An 18,193-nucleotide genomic window follows, 5' to 3' on the forward strand; every position below is an offset into this window, starting at 1 on the left:
GTCATCCCCAGGGGTCATCCACATGTACGTGCAGGTTTGGGAGTCCATTGATGGCTTTTGATTAATTTACTGCTGTCATGAATAGGGCTCTGGGAGTGGTTGATCTGGAGATATTCAACCCCAAAAGTTGGTCCCCAGCGTTGATTAACTCAGACCGGGGCTTCTAGCCCTTGAACAGTGAAATTTAGAGAATTCCTGGCTACTACATTGTCTCCTATTGATTTCTTCCATTGGTTGATCTGCGGTTTTCATAGGTGTTAATTGACCCTTGTTACTGAAGCCTGCTACTGTGTTACACATTCAATCACTGATTCACTCGCTCTTTCAGGGGCCCGCCTGATACAGGGAAGCAGCAGTTTGATTCCTGCCCTTGTTAACATTGTTACAATGTATAACTTACTTCTGAAACTAAACACATTTAGTTAAAAAGTGAAGAGTATAAAATATAAGCTACAAGAGTAATGCCATGGTACACAAATAAATAAAAATACCAAAATACAAGGGGAGATACAAAATGCACACATACAAACTTTAAAACACAATTCCTTATCTTATTGTGAAAGAAAGAGGATGGAAGAAAAGGTAGAAGAGGAGAAACATATCCAAAGAGGGGAAAGCAAATGCAGGCAAGAGGAAAAAGGGGCTTTCTGCTACAATTTAATCTCCTGTGCTAGTTGCTACCCAATGTCTTATTATGCTAAACCATTCATAAATAACTGCATATCCCTATGTGACTGTACCCTCCTTGTTGACACATCCTCCCTTGATTAAGGCATATTTTTTAGAACAGGCATTCAATGTGTGTCTGGGGTTTTGCAACTATCTCCACAGACCATCACTGGTACAGACTATTTTGAGTTCTGTCCCATTGTTAAAACAACTACCCAAAACAGTGTCTCATGATTAATACCCCAAGGCATCCCATTCAGTCAATAAAGACCCATCCAAAACCTAGCCCATCTGATTGAAATGTAACCCTTGGACCGATCAAAAGCTTGCAAAAACAAGTTTCACAGCTAGATGACTCAAAACAAGATCTGAGCAGTTAGCAATTGTAATGTGATGGGCCCTTCCTACCTGTTTTGTTCGGACTTTAATTGACCAAATATCAAGAAGGAATGCTGGGCCAGCACAGGTAATTCAAACCACGGCCCTTAAAAGCCATGGTTTGATCAAGCCCCTGGCAGTTGGGGCTTGAGTCTGGAGTGGATGCACGTGTACCTTCAGCACATGTGTGCCCCCTGTACCTACCAGCAGCAGTGGTGGCAGAGGCAGAGGCGGCGGATTCTCTGAAGGTAAGTGGGACAGGGGAGCTGGCACAGCTGTAGAGGATCCAGAGGGGGAGCCCCTCCCCCCCCCCAGTTCACTCTTAACTGAGCTGGCAGGGAGCCGCACTCCTGAGCTGCACATGAACAGAGCATGCAAACAGGCATGCTCTGTAAGTGCACACTGGCATTTGTGCTGGTGTTTGTGCTAGGCAGGCACACAGGAATAAGCCAGGAGGGAGTCTCCAGCAGGGAAGAGAAAAAGACTCGGAGCTCCATGGACATGGTAAGGATGCGGTAAGCTGCTGCTATGGAACCTGTCCCAGTGGCATCACCTGTCCTGGGCTTCTCTGAGGCCTCCACCTAGATGGAGCCTATGGCAGGGTTGGCGGCACGTAGCCCCCCCTGTCTGGCAGGGCTGCCTGGCAGGGGCCCTTTGGTTGGGGGTGGGAGAGGGGTCTGGAGGCACCCTCACCTGTCCCTCTTGTGCCTGACTTCAGGCCCTGGAGGAGCAGGTGAGGGAGCTCCAGGCTAAGGTGAGTAGGCTACAGGGGATCAGGGCAGCAGAGGACAAAATTAACATGGGCAGACCTCACAGCAGAGATGCACAGCAAAGGAATGGCAGATGGTGCCCACCAAAACCAGGGCTCCTCGGCTAGCGTGGTGGTGGCTCCCTAGGTATTAATGGGGAACAGATTTGAGGCATTGGCAGCCTTAGAGGAGAAGGTCAAAGCAGATGCCTCCAGTGGGGATGATGCTACTCTACACACAGCATGGTCTGAGCAAGGACAGAACACCAAGAGGAAGAAATGCCAAATCTTTGTCATCAGAGATTCCATCCTGAGGATAACAGAGGGTACCATCTGCCAATCTGACTCCATGGCACATGAAGTCTGCTGCCTGACTGGGGCTTGGATTCAGAATGTTACAGACATGATCCCACACCTCATTTGACCCTCAGACCAGTACCCCATGGTCCTAATCCATGTGGGAATGAATGACATGGCCAGGAGCAGTCCAGACCACATCATGAAGGACTAGAAGGCCCTAGGGGCCAAGCTCGAGGAGACAGGGGCATAGGTGGTATTCTTCTCTATTCTCCCAGTAAGTGGCCTGCATTGGGCTGGTCAACCAGCGGCTTCAGAGTTGGTGCTACCAGGCAGGCCTTGGGTTCCTTGACAATGACCTGCATTTTCATGCAGGGGGCATGGTCGGGTGGGATGGGCTTCACCTCTCCCCTAAAGGCAAGCGTGTCTTTTCTTCCAGGTTGGCTGATCTCATACGGCGTGCTTTAAACTAGCTTCACCGGGGGATGGGGCCCACAGGGGGACACGAGGACACTTCCCAGCCAAAACAGCATAAGAAGTACCCAGGTAAGTGAAAGGGGTCCGGATAATCCTAGGGTCAAGGGGGTGGTGCAAGCACTCATAGGAGGCCTTAAATGCCTCTACACTAATGCTCATAGTATGGGGAGCAAGCAGGAGGAACTTGCCCTCCTCCTAGCTGGAAAATCTGGACATATTAGGGCTCACTGAAATCTGGTGGGATTCAACCCATGATTGGGTGGTAAACATTAGGGGCTATAGACTGTACAGGTGGGATAGAATGGGGAGGAAAAGTGGGGATGTGGTGCTCTACGTCAAAAAGCAATACACATCCTCAACAAACAGGACGGGGTCAGAGGAGGGGCAGACTGAAGTGCTCTGGGTAAGAATATAAGGGGGTCATAGGGAAAGAGACTTAACAATGGGTATCTATTACAGACCACCCAACCAGGGAGAAGACCTGGACCAGGAGTTGTTGGGCCAGCTCGCAGAGGCAGTAAAGTCAAGGGATGTGGTCATCATGGGTGACCTAAACTACCTGGACATCTGCTGGGAGGAGCAGTCAGCCAGGTCTGACCGCTCATGTAGGTTCCTAGCTGAGATACAGGACCTCCACCTAACCCAGGAGGTGCACAGTCCCAGCAGGGAAAATGCCTTGCTGGACCTGGTCCTGCACACAGGCAATGACCTGGTGAGGGGACTGTGGGTTCTCAACCATCTGGACGATAGCGATCATCACCTACTGAAATTCACCATCCAGCGAAGGGTGTCAAAGGCATGAAGTAGGAAAGTAGCCCTTGACTTCAGGAGGGCCGGTTTCAATGAGTTAACAAGATTAGTAGAAGAGGTACTGAGGTCCCGGAGGTTAGGGCAGTTGGGAGTCCAAGACGAGTGGTCGTTTCTTAAGGAGACAATCCTCCGTGCCCAAAGGGTGATATTCCCAATGTGAATCAAAGGGGACAAGAGTGCTCAAAAGCCTCCATGACTCACCAAAGGCATTCAGGAGTGTCTAAACACTAAAAAGAAAGCGTACACCCGGTGGAAGGGAGAAGCCATCACCAAGGAGGATTATACCTCCGTTGCTCAAAACTGTAGAGGGGTTGTTAGGAATGCTAAGGCAGAGACGGAACTAGGACTAGCAACCAGGATCAAAGATAACAAGAAGTCCTTTATTAAATATATAGGCAGTAAAAAGATGGCACCGGGTAATGTGGGTCCCCTGCAGGACATGCTTGGCAATCTGGTAGTTGCACCAGATGAAAAAGCTGACCTCTTTACCAAATTCTTTGCCTCTATTTTCTGATCAGGGACTAGGACATTTCCCCCACTGGGGTTCCGGATGGACTCATGACAGGCACCGCTAGGCCTGGGGTCAGGAAGGACCTAGTTAGGAAACTTCTGGTGGGGCTGGATGTGTTTAAATCAGCAGATCTAGATGATCTCCACCCCAGGGTGCTGAGGGAATTGGCAGAGGTCATTGTGGGGCCCCTGGCACGGCTTTACAAGCACTCATGCTGCTCTGGCCAGGTGCCAGAGGACTGGTAAAAGGCCAATGTGGTCCCCATTTTAAAAAAAGGGAGGAAGGAGGACCCAGGTAACTATAGGCCCATTTGTCTTACCTTGGTCCTGGGGAAGCTCTTTGAGAGAATTATCCAGGAGCACATCTGCAAGGGACCAGCAGGGGCAATGATGCTTAGGGGCAACATGGGTTCATTAGGGGCAAGTCCTGTCAAACCAACCTGGTTGCCTTTTACGATCAGGTCACAAAATCCTTGGACACAGGTATCTCGGTGGACATAATCTTTCTGGACTTCAGGAAGGCCTTTGACACGGTCTCTCACCTCATTCTCATTAAAAAAAATAGGTGACTGTGGCAGTGATGCCTACACAGTCAGATGAGTCGCAAATGGGCTAGAGAGCCGCACCCAGACAATGGTGGTGGAAGGGTCATTTTTGACCTGGAGGGATGTGGGCAGTGGAGTCCCCCAGGGCTCAGTCCTTGGGCCCGTACTGTTCAACATCTTTATCAGTGATTTGGACGAGGGGGTGAAAAGCTCCTTGTTCAAATTCACAGACAACACTAATATGTGGGGAGAGGTGGGCATGCTAGAAGGGAGGGATAGGCTACAACTAGATCTGGACAGGTTACAGGGGTGGGTGGATGATAATAGGATGGAATTCAATACTGACAAGTGCAGGGTACTGTACCTAAGGAGAAAGAACCAGCAGCATACCTATAGGCTGAAGAACTCCATTCTCATCAGTACAGAGGCAGAAAGGGATCTTGGAATCATTATTGATTCCAAGATGAACATAGGCCGCCAATGTGAGGACGCAGGCAGTAAGGCTAACCACACCTTGTCATGCATCCACAGATGCATCACAAGCAGGTTCAAGGAGGTGATCCTCCCCCTCTGTGCGACATTGGTTAGGCCATAGTTGGAGTACTGCATCCAGTTCTGGGCACCGCACTTCTGGAGGGATGTGGACAGCATCGGGAGGGTCCAGAGGAGGGCCACTAGCATGGTCAGGGGGTAACAGGGCAGACCTTTGAGAAGAGGCTACAGGACCTGAACCTGTTCAGCCTTCACAAGAGAAGGCTAAGAGGGAATCTGGTTGTCATCTATAAACTTACCGGGGGGGCCAGTGGGAAATGGAAGAGGCCCTGTTCCCCCCAGCACTACCCAGAGTAACTAGGAATAACGGCCACAAATTGATCAAGAGTAGGTTCAGGCTAGACATCAGGAGGAACTACTTCACAGTCAGGGCAGCTAGGATCTGGAACCAACTTCCAAGGGAAGTGGTGCTCGCTCCTACCTTGGGGGTCTTCAAAAGGAGGCTAGAAAATCACCTTCCTGGGGTCATGGCAGGAGGTTGGACTTGATGATCTGCTCAGGTCCTTTCTGACCCTATTAACTATGAAGCTATGTATTTCAACAGTATAAGAGCAAAAGGTGCACTCCAGGAGAGAGAAATCACTGCAACATTGTAACCTGCACCTGGATGATCACTCCTGGCCATGATCCATGTCCAGTGAAGACTGCAAAGACTGAAACCACTTCCTGCTTGCACTGGCAAGAGACACTCTTGCAGATAACATCTACTAGGACTTTTGTACTAGTTCATTTACTGAATATTGGGAAGGAGTCTTTTCTCTGCCATTTAGTTTTATAGCTTATGTGTGGTATAGTTATTAAAGCCTTTCTATCATTAATCAAATGAGGTGTCATGTCAATCCTTAACTGCACTAGCTTCGAATCCTGTTTTTGACTGCAACAGTACTCCAGATATGGTTTCACCAGTACAGAATAGAGTGGAATAATTACTTCCCTTGATCTGCTGGCAATGCTCCTACTAAAGAAGCCCAGTATGTTGTTAGCCTTCTTGGCTACTGACTCCTACCCAGCTTATTGTCCAATGTAACCCCCAGGTTCTTTTCTGCAGACCTGCTGCTTAGGCAGTCAGTCCCCAGTCTGTGCCAGTGCATGGGATTCTTCCATCCTAAGGGCAGGATTTTGCACTTGTCCTTGTTGAACCTCATGATTTTTCTTTTGGCCCATTCCTTCAATTTGTCGAAGTCATTCTGAATCATAGACCTACCCTCCAGTATATCTAGTATACCCCCCAGTTTGGTGTCATTCGTGAACTTGCTGAGGGTGCAATCCATCCCATCTTCCAGATCATTAATTAAGATATTGAACAAAACCAGCCACAGGACTGCCCCCTGGGGCACTGCACTTGATAGTGGCTGCCAGCTAGACATTGAGCCATTGATTACTAGCCATTGAGCCTGACAATCCAGCCAGCTTTCTATCCACATTACAGTCCATTCATCCAGCCCATACTTCCTCAGGTTGCTTGCAAGAATGCTGTGGGAGATCGTATCTAAAGCCTAGCTAAAGACAAGCAGAAGTGTCTACACTGATGATTGGCTGGGCAGGGGAAGGAGTTTCCATGTGCTCCATGCCAGCAAGAGACCACAGCCCCAGCTGAAGCTGAACAGCACCTGAAAGTAAAGGAAGGGGGTGGGTGCTGGGGCAGAAGGTGCAGAGGGGAAGCAGAGCAGGGAGAAGTGGCAGGAGACTGTTGTGGATCTGACTCTGGCCCCAACGCAGGCTCAGTACCAGAGTTAGTGCTGCAGCAGCTGCCTGCTTACCCTTTTGCTTTGTACACTAATATAAGATGAGGGGCTTTTTCTCCCCATGCTGCCTGTGGGAGGAGGCCTCACCTTGTATTCAAGTAAATACAATAGTATACATCAGAGGTCTCATGATATATATAGGGACCTACTTCAATCACAGTTTTGCAGAAACTGTGAAAAACAACAGTCTCTGCTATCACTGCCAAAAATGGTATTGGCCACAGTTTACCATAGAATTGACTCCCCCCGCCCCCCCAAATGCTTACTGGAACACAAAGACTTAGATTTAAATTTAATAGCTAGATTTATAATAATTCAGCAATTTATATGATATTTCCATGGAATTTGCTGTTTAATTATGCTGGTTTTGCCTCTCAGCCAATCTGCAGTGACTTTAAAAAAATCGATAAGGGAAACAAAAAAGACTAAAGGAAAAACCTATGGCCTTCAGAGTTTAGGACAACAAGTAGTTGTTGGTTTTTTTAAATATGTTAGAAGCAAAGGAAACCCTAAAAGTGTGTATAATTAATTCAGAAAAAAAAACAGAAGTATTAAAAGAAAAACATTGCATTTTAGGAAAAAAGATAATGAAATCATATCTCAAAATGCTCCATTCCAATAGTAACTTAGAAGGATGTTAAACATTAGCTGCTAAAGTTAGATGAAAGATACTGCGTGCCCTAAAGAGCACTCTGTGCCTGAAGGCTTGGCTAACATCTCACCCAACTATACAGTTGGTTCAAATAAATGAGGTGACTGAAAAAAGAACCTTGCTCTGCACATATTTCCTGGACTCTATCACAGTTACAACAACACCCCAAGCCTGCTACTAAAGTTCTTAGAATCATAGAAAATTAGATTTGGAAGGGACCTCAGAAGGCCATTCCCCTGTTCAAAGTAGGACGAACCCCAGCTAGATCCCAGGCAAACCTTTGTCTAGCCAGGTCTTTAAAATCTCCAAGGATAGAGATTCCACAGCCTCTCTGGGTAACCTGTTCCAGTGCTTTACTACCCTTCTAGTGAGAAAGTTTCCTAGTATCTAACCTACACTTCCCATACTGCAACTTGAGACCATTGTTCTTCGTTCTGTCATCTGCCACCACTGAGAACAGTCTAGCTCCATCCTCTTTGAAACCCCCCTTCAGGTAGTTGAAATCTTCTATTAAATCCCACCTCAGTCTTCTCTTCTTCAGAATAAATAAATAAATCCAGCTCCCTCAGCCTCCCCTCATTAGTCATGTTCTACAGCCCCCTAACAATTTTTGTTTCCCTCCACTGGACTCACTCCAATTTGTCTACATCTTTTCTGTACTGGAGGGCCCAAAACTGGACACAGTACTCCAAATGTGGCCTCACAAGTGCAAAATAAAGGTACAGAATAACTTCCCTCAACCTGCTGGCAACATTTCTTCTCTTTGCAATGAGGGCACACCATTGGGTCATATTCAGCTTATTGTCCACTGTAACCCCCAGGTCCTTCTCTGCAGAGCTGCTGCTTAGACTGTCAGTCCCCAGCCTATATCAGTGCATAGGATTTTTCCATCGTAAGGGCAAGATTTTGCACTTACCCTTACTGAAACTCATGAGATTTCTTTTGGCCCAATCCTCTAATTTGTTGAGGTCTTTCTGAACTGTAGCCCTACTCTCCATTGTATCTATTGCTCTCCACAGCTTGGTGTCATCTGCAAACTTGCTGGGAGAGCATTCCTAGGGGGTACACAAGGGCGGACAGGGATGGAGCGCTGCTGCCTCCCAGGAGCAGGGCCAGGGCAGGGTGAGGGCAGCAGGGTAACTCACATGCAGAGGCTGCCACCACTGCTACCCACCAGTCCGATGAGCTTTCCTACCCCACAGAGGTGTGCCACTGCCCTCATCCCAGCCCAGTAAGCTTCCCCACCCTGGCCCTGCTCCTGGGAGGCAGTGGTGCTCCATCCCTACCTGCCTGTGAACCTTCCTCACCTCCCTGGTCTGTGTCAGGCTATGCACTACCCCTCCCTTCCACTCTCCCCACTCGGCATCTGGCCACTGGGGGTACTTAGACAAAAAAAAGGTTGAAAACCCCTGATCTGAATTATTATAGTATGTCAGCTTGATCCTGAACAAAAGAAAGGAATGACAGATGTGTAATTTGATTATTAAAGATTAAGGATGGTAATATTATTCATGCCAATCAACATAGTTTTTTTGGACTATAAATTCTGTCAAACTAGATACCTTTATTTGATGACTAGATGCAATTTTGGTCAATATAAGCAATGGTGCCATTATAATAGGCTTTTTTGTAAGGCATAAGATCTGGTACTGCACAACATTCTGAGTAAGAATTTGAATTACACAGAATCAGCAAGGCTCACAATAACTGGATTAAAAAGCTGGCTAATGGTCACATCTCAACATGTAATCATACACATGAAGTTATTGAATTGGTTAGTTTATATAATCTTCAGGGATTAGTTCTCAGTCCTACACTATTTAATATTGTTATCAGTGGCATAGAAGAGCACATAAAATCATTAGTGATAAAATTTGAAGATGATAGGTTGGGAAATAATGAAAAGGGGACATCACTACCACATTGTGTTGTTCTCAAAAGACTAAGGAGTTAAGCTACAGAATGATAAAGCTTGTTTCCTCAGAGAGCAGTACCTTGCCTACAGTTCTGCTGTTTCCCCTGCAAACCCCAGGGAAATGTAACAACTTATACATAACAGTATTACAGGTATCCACACATCTTCTCCCTTTACATGTAACATATCCCCATGTAATACTAACATTGGCAGTGTAGTTCAGCCAATAGTTAAAACACATTTTAACAGGTCTTTATGGCTAGGGACAGAAGTTACACCTAAACTGATTTAAATAATCAGAAACTGGTTTAAACAGAATAGAAGTTCAGTGCACGTAAACCAGCTTCAAAATGGCTGAAAATGGTTTAAAATAAACCTGGTTGAATGTAGTATCAGACTTAACTAATTTGGGTCAAACCAGTTTATGGAACTTCTGTCCCAGACTGTAAGGGAAGAGAAGAGACACCAGTGGCAGAGTAATTCACCAGGGTTGGAAGGGTGCTTGCACACAGCCACCCTACCGATAAAGCTACATAAAGCCACAAAGGAATCCTTCTTCTCTGTTTCTGGAGGGGAGGAGGAAGAAACGTGAGTTCTGCTATAAAGAGAAGCTTGGAGCAGACAAAAGGCGAACAACCAGAACTGGAAGTTCCTGAATCCAACAAGGTGAGTGTGGGAACAGCTGAGAGCATTCAGGAGGCTGCAAGGAAGGCTCTTTAGGGAGTCAGCTCTAGTGAGAGAGCTGACAGGAAAGAAGCCAAGACAAAGCAGCTTTCAGGTAACCTGAAGCCTCAGCACGGGAGCCCGGTGAGAAGGACTGAGATGGAGGTACCATAACAACCTGAATAGAAAGACAGGGATAAGTTAACTTTGTTTTCTCCACCTGAGAAGAGGGGAAGAACCCTCCTAGACACAAAGTAATAGTGAAGATTAACTAGCTGCACATAGCTGGGAGGCTGTTTAAACAAGAGTCAGTTCATTTTCTAAAGCCCTGGTGGAGGTTAACCAGGACTAAGTTGGTGGCAACTTATTTGACTCAGAGGCATAGGAATGACTCTGATAGATGCTGGCAGATTATATGGGCTATAAGTTAATACCTGGTGGAACGGGAGAGGGCATAGGGGTTAGTGGAGCCCTCACCATACTAAGGCGGACATAAGGACCAATTGTACAAGAAACTACATGCCCAGACATTTCTTCTTTTCTCCCTTATCAGCAAGTTGTGGCAGGCAAGAGTGTGGGTGTACAGAATATTGCATCAAAAAGGGTCCTGGCAGTCTTCAGCCAGCCAACTGAAAAGTAATGACCGCCTTAGTAGAAAAAAAGAAAAGAAAAGGAAAACTTTATGGAAAAGGTGATAACCATCTGAGACTAATTGATTACTTAAATTGAGGCAAGACCGACATCAATTACACTTTAGTGTTCATCAGGAATGGACACAGACCCCTTCCTAGTTCAAGATAAATCACAGTCCCTCAGCATCCCAGAATGCTTACCGCCCTGGGCTGTGCTGTGCTGTGCTGTGCTGTCTTCTCCAGAAGAGAAGGGTTGGGAGGGGGAGGCAGGGACTGTTCCCACAGGCAAACCTTGGCTGGAGTCTGGGGCCAGGAAGGGGAAGGTGGGGGGGGGGGGGGGGAGTTAAACTTCCCTTTCCCTGAGCTGCCCTACTAAAAACTTACTGCTGGCTGCGACTGTGGTCTACATATCCCAGAGGCACTTGGAAGAAGGAAGAAGAAGTGATGAGCAACCCTGCAGAGTCCTGCTGCTGTAATTCTGGACTGAAAATCCCAGAGACTTGGAGGCAGCAGGAAGAAGAAGCAAATACACAGCACATGCCATGCTCTAGCACCCACAGCTTCTGGCCTGAGCCACTGCAGGTATGTGGCTGCATTTCCTGAATCAAAACTGAATGTCTGTCCAGTTGTTTCTCAGTTTAATCTCTGAAGTTTAGACTAACCTGCAAAAACTGAATTGATTCAGCCTTGGGCTTTTTGCCTGTCTGTACTTAGCCGTTTAGCCTTTGTGTTGGCTTTTTAGCTCTAAGTGAACTTCTCAATTTCTCTGCATTCACAATCCTTATTGGTTCAGTTCTTGTTTGGCTTTCTTGTTCAGATGTCTCTACTGCTGCGTCACTTTCAGTCTCCTCTGTTATTTCTTGTTGCTTTTCTTGTTAGTTCTGTTTCCTTTGGTGAATCTCATGATGCTGCTTCTTTTCTCCCTTTTGCGAGCTGCAAGTGTTGTCTAGATTTCATAGACATTTGGGCTGGAAGGGACCCTGGAGGACCATCAAGTCCAGCCTCCTGCCCCAGGGGCAGGAAGTCAGCAGGGACATAGGACACCAGCAAGATAAGCATCCAAATGTGTCTTGAACGTGTTCAAAGTGGGTGCTTGAACCGCCTCTGGTGGCAGTCTATTCCAAACCTTGGGGGCTCACACAGTGAAGAAGTCCTTTCTTATGTCCAGTCTGAATCAGTCGCAGCGGAGTTTGTGACCGTTCGACCTCGTCATCCCTTGGGGCGCTCTGGTGAACAGATGTTCCCCCAGATCCTGATGAGCACCCCTGATAAACTTATAGGTGGTCACCAGGTCAGCCCTGAGCCTGCGCTTTTCCAGGCTGAAGAGCCCCATAGCTCTCAGCCTCTCATCATAAGGTCTGTTTTCCTGACCTCTGATCATGTGCGTGGCTCTCTTCTGTGCCCTCTCAAGCTTCTCCACATCCTTTTTGAATTGTGGAGCCCAAAACTGGATGCAGTACTCCAGCTGCAGCCTCACCAAGGCCGAGTACAATGGGAGAATGACGTCCCAGGATTTGCTTGAGAAGCATCTATGGATGCAAGCCAGCATTTTGCTCACTTTACTAGCCACAGTATCACACTGAAGGCTCATGTTCATCTTGTGGTCAACTATGACCCCCAAGTCCCTTTCATCTGTAGTGCTAACCAGCATAGCACTACCGAGCCTATAACCATGCTGCAGGTTTTTCCTCCCAAGGTGGAGAACCTTGCATAATTCGACTATTCCTTCTTAACACCTGTCATAGATTCATAGATGTTAGGGTCGGAAGGGACCTCAATAGCTCATCGAGTCCGACCCCCTGTATAAGCAGGAAAGAGTGCTGGGTCTAGATGACCCCAGCTAGATGCTCATCTAACCTCCTCTTGAAGACCCCCGGGGTAGGGGAGAGCACCACCTCCCTTGGGAGCCCGTTCCAGACCTTGGCCACTCGAACTGTGAAGAAGTTCTTCCTAATATCCAATCTAAATCTGCTCTCTGCTAGCTTGTGGCCATTGTTTCTTGTAACCCCCGGGGGTGCCTTGGTGAATAAATACTCACCAATTCCCTTCTGTGCCCCCGTGATGAACTTAAAGGCAGCCACAAGGTCGCCTCTTAACCTTCTCTTGCGGAGGCTGAAAAGGTCCAGTTTCTCTAGTCTCTCCTCGTAGGGCTTGGTCTGCAGGCCCTTGACCATACGAGTTGCCCTTCTCTGGACCCTCTCCAGGTTATCCGCATCCTTCTTGAAGTGTGGCGCCCAGAATTGCACGCAGTACTCCAACTGCGGTCTGACCAGCGCCCTATAGAGGGGAAGTATCACCTCCTTGGACCTATTCGTCATGCATCTGCTGATGCACAATAAAGTGCCATTGGCTTTTTTGATGGCTTCGTCACACTGCCGGCTCATGTTCATCTTGGAGTCCACTAGGACTCCAAGATCCCTTTCCACCTCTGTGCCACCCAGCAGGTCATTCCCTAGGCTGTAGGTGTGCTGGACATTTTTCCTCCCTAAGTGCAGCACTTTGCATTTCTCCTTGTTGAACTGCATCCTGTTGTTTTCTGCCCACTTGTCCAACCTATCCAGGTCTGCCTGCAGCTGTTCCCTGCCCTCCGACGAGTCCACTTCTCCCCATAGCTTTGTGTCATCTGCAAACTTGGACAGAGTACATTTGACTCCCTCGTCCAAGTCACTGATGAAGACATTAAAGAGTATCGATCCAAGGACCAAGCCCTGCGGGACCCCACTTCCCACACCCTTCCAGGTCGAGACCGACCCATCCACCATGACTCTCTGGGTGTGGCCCTCTAGCCAATTCGCCACCCACCGGACTGTGTAGTCATCCACGTCACAGCCTCTTAACTTGTTCACCAGTATGGGGTGGAATACTGTATCGAAGGCCTTCCTGAAGTCTAAGTATACGACATCCACCCCTCCTCCTGTGTCCAGGCATTTCGTAACCTGGTCATAGAAAGAGACTAGATTGGTCAGGCACGATCTGCCCGCCACAAACCCGTGCTGGTTTCCCCTCAGCATAATTTGCCCTGCTGGGCTCTCACAAATGTGAGCCTTGATAATTTTTTCAAAGACTTTACCAAGGATGAGGGTGAGACTGACTGGCCTATAGTTGCCCGGGTCCTCCTTCCTCCCCTTTTTGAAAATGGGGACCACGTTAGCCCTTTTCCAGTCCTCCGGGACTTGGCCCGTGCACCACGAGCGTTCGAATATTCCCACCAGTGGCTCTGCAATGATTTCGGCCAGTGCCTTCAGTACCCTCGGATGGAGCTCATCCGGGCCTGCCGACTTAAAGGCATCCTGTTCTTCCAAGTGACTCTGCACCACCTCAGGATCTACATATGGAAGTCTGGCGCCTTGCTGCTGCCTCTCTACAACCCCAGTGAGAGACTTGTCGTGCCCCTCACTTAGGAACACTGAGGCAAAGAACACGTTGAGGAGTTCAGCCTTGTCCCCCCTGTCCGTCACCAATTGTTTCTGCCCATTTAGCAGGGGTCCTATTCCTCCCTGGGCCTTCCTTTTACTCCCAATATAGCTAAAAAACAATTTCTTGTTGTCTTTTACTTGGGTTGCCATCCTCAGCTCCATGGTAGCTTTGGCCCGTCTAACTGCCTCCCTACAAGTACGAGCAGAGGAGGTATACTTATCTTTAGTGATCTCACCTTGTTTCCACTTTTTATGTGCTCCCCTTTTGGCCCTTAGGCTGCCCTGGATTTCTCTGGTCAGCCATGGAAGCCTCCTGGCCCCTTTCCCTCTTTTGCCTCACTCGGGGATCGTCTTGCTTTGTGCCCGAAGGATCGTTTCCTTAAGGCACAGCCACCCTTCTTGGGCTCCCATCCCTTCAAAACTCCTACTCTGCAATGCGTTCTTGACTAATCGCCTGAGTTCATTGAGATCAGCTTTCCTAAAGTCTAGCACTTTCACCCTACTAGTTACCTTACCCACTCGACGTCTTATGTTGAATTCTATTAGGTGATCACTGTCTCCCAAATGGCTACCGATCTTGAGGTCCCCTATTATGTCATCCCCTGTTGCCAATACCAGATCCAGTATGCCATTCCCTCTAGTGGGACCATGCACCTCCTGTGTCAGGTGGAGGTCCTGTACACAGGTTAGAAACCTGCGTGAGCAATGGGACTTTGCTGTCTGCATCTCCCAGCAGATGTCCGGGTAGTTTAGGTCCCCCATGACTACCGCCTCTTCAGCTTTTATGGTCTCCGAGAGTTGCCTCAGGAGCCCCGCATCTATTTCTTCCCCTTGGTGTGGGGGTCTGTAACAGACCCCTACCACCAAATCCCTTTCTCCTTGCCCCCCATGTAGCCTAACCCACAATCCTTCTACTTCCTCAACCTTGGATTCTGTCTTGATGAGGGTTGAAGTATATTGCTCACTGATATAAAGTGCTACCCCCCCCTTTCTTCCCCGACCTGTCCTTTCTGTACAATCTATAGCCCTCAATATGTACTACCCAGTCGTGGGATGAATCCCACCAGGTTTCTGTTAGCCCCACTAAGTCATAGGTGTTTAGTGCAAGCAGGAGCGCTAGTTCATCCTGCTTGTTCCCCATGCTCCTAGCATTAGTATATAGGCACTTGAGCCCTGCGACTGGTGCCTTTGCTGCCCCCCCGCTCCGAGTCCCAAGGGGCCCATTGTTTCTTACCTTCTTGATACTGTCCTTCCAGTATAACTACTTGATAAGATCTGGGAGCTACTTGATGGAAAATTAGCAATTTTTGTTTCCACATTCGTCCATCTGAAATAAGCACCATATCCTTGTGCAGTTGTGGTAACTCCCTGGAACCCCTGTCATATTTTTGTTTGAGTTTGTTGAATTTTTTAAATATTTTCACATGTTGCTTTTCATTCTGATGAGCATCATCCACAAGATTTGGCAGCCTGGTTTTGAGTTTCCTGTTAAACAGCATTTCTGATTGGGACAGTCCATTTTTCTTTGATTTTGCCCTGTAATTTAAGAGTGACTCATAAACATCAGTGTGTGAATCTGTAGCTTTTTTCAACAATTTCTTCGCTATTTGTACTCCATTTTTCCCCAAACCATTGGATTGTGGGTATTTAGGCCTTAAAGTGTTGTGATGGAATCCATATTTGTTTGCAAACTCTTTAAACTCAAGACAACTGAATTGAGGTCCATTGTCTGTTCTCACAATTTGAGGAATCTCATGTCTAGCAAAAATTGATTTGATGTGAGTTATAACATGGCTTGTTCTTGTGCTTTCAAGGAAGGCAATTTCAGGATAATGAAAATAATAATCCAGCACTACTACAATTTTTTTTCTTGCGTGTATAAGTCAATGCCCATTGAATACCATAGAGCTACAGGCTCCTCCATTATCATCATGGGTGCTTTACTTTGTGCAGATCTGTACTTTAGGTATTTTGTATAATCCTTTACAGCATCTGCTATGTCATTATTTATTTTGGGCCAATATAGAGCACCCTTTGCCCTCCTTTTGCATTTTTCAATACCTAGATGTCTCTGATATATTCTGCTTATCATAGTCTGTCTTTAGCATTGCTAAAACAACAAGTCATGAGCTTTTGAACAGAATGCCATGCAGTACTGACAGCTCTTCCTTGAACTGAGAGTAGTGGCTAGGTATGTTTTCCAGGCCAACCAGCACAAATAGCTATTATCACTTTTTGCAATGCAGTGTCCTAAGCAATAGCTTCTTCAATTAGTACTTACATTTTATCTGTGACAGGAATCACTCTTTTAACTAGCTTAACATGTACTATGCCTGAGTCTGGAATCCTGTCATTTTCTGTTGAGTCACATACTCTGGACAACATATCTGCAATAAGTAGATGTTTTCCTGGTGTGTACTGTATGCCTAGATCATATATTTACAGTTGAAAGAAAAGTCTCTGTAATCTGGGTGGCATGTCTGATAAGCCTTTTTTTGCTATAGTAACCTAAGGTTTATGATCAGTTTCAGCTGTCACAGGCTTCCCATAAATGAATATATGATTTTTATTTTTTTTACAGCCATGTACCAGAGCTAAATTTTCTTTCTCAATTTGTGCATATAGACATTCTAATTTAGAGAGTGCCCTAGAGTTGCTCTGGGCTTCAGCCATCCCCATGTTTTTGAAGCAAAGCTGCTCCAATACCTTCTTTAGAAGCATCTGTTGACAATTTAATGCATCTTTTAGGGTCATAGTATTATATTGCTGGAGCATTCATTATTTTTTCCTTCAAGTTTCTAAATTCAGCTTATAGATTCATAGATTCATAGATGTTAGGGTCGGAAGGGACCTCAATAGATCATCGAGTCCGACCCCCTGCATAAGCAGGAAACAGTGCTGGGTCTAGATGACCCCAGCTAGATGTTCATCTAACCTCCTCTTGAAGACCCCCAGGGTAGGGGAGAGCACCACCTCCCTTGGGAGCCCATTCCAGACCTTGGCCACTCGAACTGTGAAGAAGTTCTTCCTAATGTCCAATCTAAATCTGCTCTCTGCTAGCTTCTGGCCATTGTTTCTTGTAACCCCCGGGGGCGCCTCGGTGAATAAATACTCACCAATTCCCTTCTGTGCCCCCGTGATGAACTTAAAGGCAGCCACAAGGACACCTCTTAACCTTCTCTTGCGGAGGCTGAAAAGGTCCAGTTTCTCTAGTCTCTCCTCATAGGGCTTGGTCTGCAGGCCCTTGACCATACGAGTTGCCCTTCTCTGGACCCTCTCCAGGTTATCCGCATCCTTCTTGAAGTGTGGCGCCCAGAATTGCACGCAGTACTCCAACTGCGGGCTGACCAGCGCCCTATAGAGGGGAAGTATCACCTCCCTGGACCTATTCGTCATGCATCTGCTGATGCACGATAAAGTGCCATTGGCTTTTCTGATGACTTCGTCACACTGCTGGCTCATGTTCATCTTGGAGTCCACTAGGACTCCAAGATCCCTTTCCACCTCTGTGCCACCCAGCAGGTCATTCCCTAGGCTGTAGGTGTGCTGGACATTTTTCCTCCCTAAGTGCAGCACTTTGCATTTCTCCTTGTTGAACTGCATCCTGTTGTTTTCTGCCCACTTGTCCAACCTATTCAGGTCTGCCTGCAGCTGTTCCCTGCCCTCCGGCATGTCCACTTCTCCCCACACCCTTCCAGGTCAAGACCGACCCATCCACCACGACTCTTTGGGTGCGACCCTCTAGCCAATTCGCCACCCACCGGACTGTGTAGTCATCCATGTCACAGCCTCTTAACTTGTTCACCAGTGTGGGGTGGGATACCGTATCGAAGGCCTTCCTGAAGTCTAAGTATACGACATCCACCCCTCCTCCTGTGTCCAGGCGTTTTGTAACCTGGTCATAGAAAGAGACTAGATTGGTCAGGCACGATCTGCCCGCCACAAACCTGTGCTGGTTTCCCCTCAGCATAATTTGCCCTGCCGGGCTCTCACAAATGTGAGCCTTGATAATTTTTTCAAAGGACTTTACCAAGCTTCAAGTTCATGTTCCCATATCCACTGAGCATTCTTTTGTAGGAGTGATCTAAGATGTTTGGTTTGATCTGCTAAATTAGGTAGATATTGATTTACAAAATTGATCATTCCCAGTAATCTCTGCACTCTTACCTTATCTGTAAGGGGTG

This window comes from Alligator mississippiensis, chromosome 4 (genome assembly GCF_030867095.1).
Source record: "Alligator mississippiensis isolate rAllMis1 chromosome 4, rAllMis1, whole genome shotgun sequence".
Lineage (NCBI taxonomy): Eukaryota > Metazoa > Chordata > Crocodylia > Alligatoridae > Alligator > Alligator mississippiensis.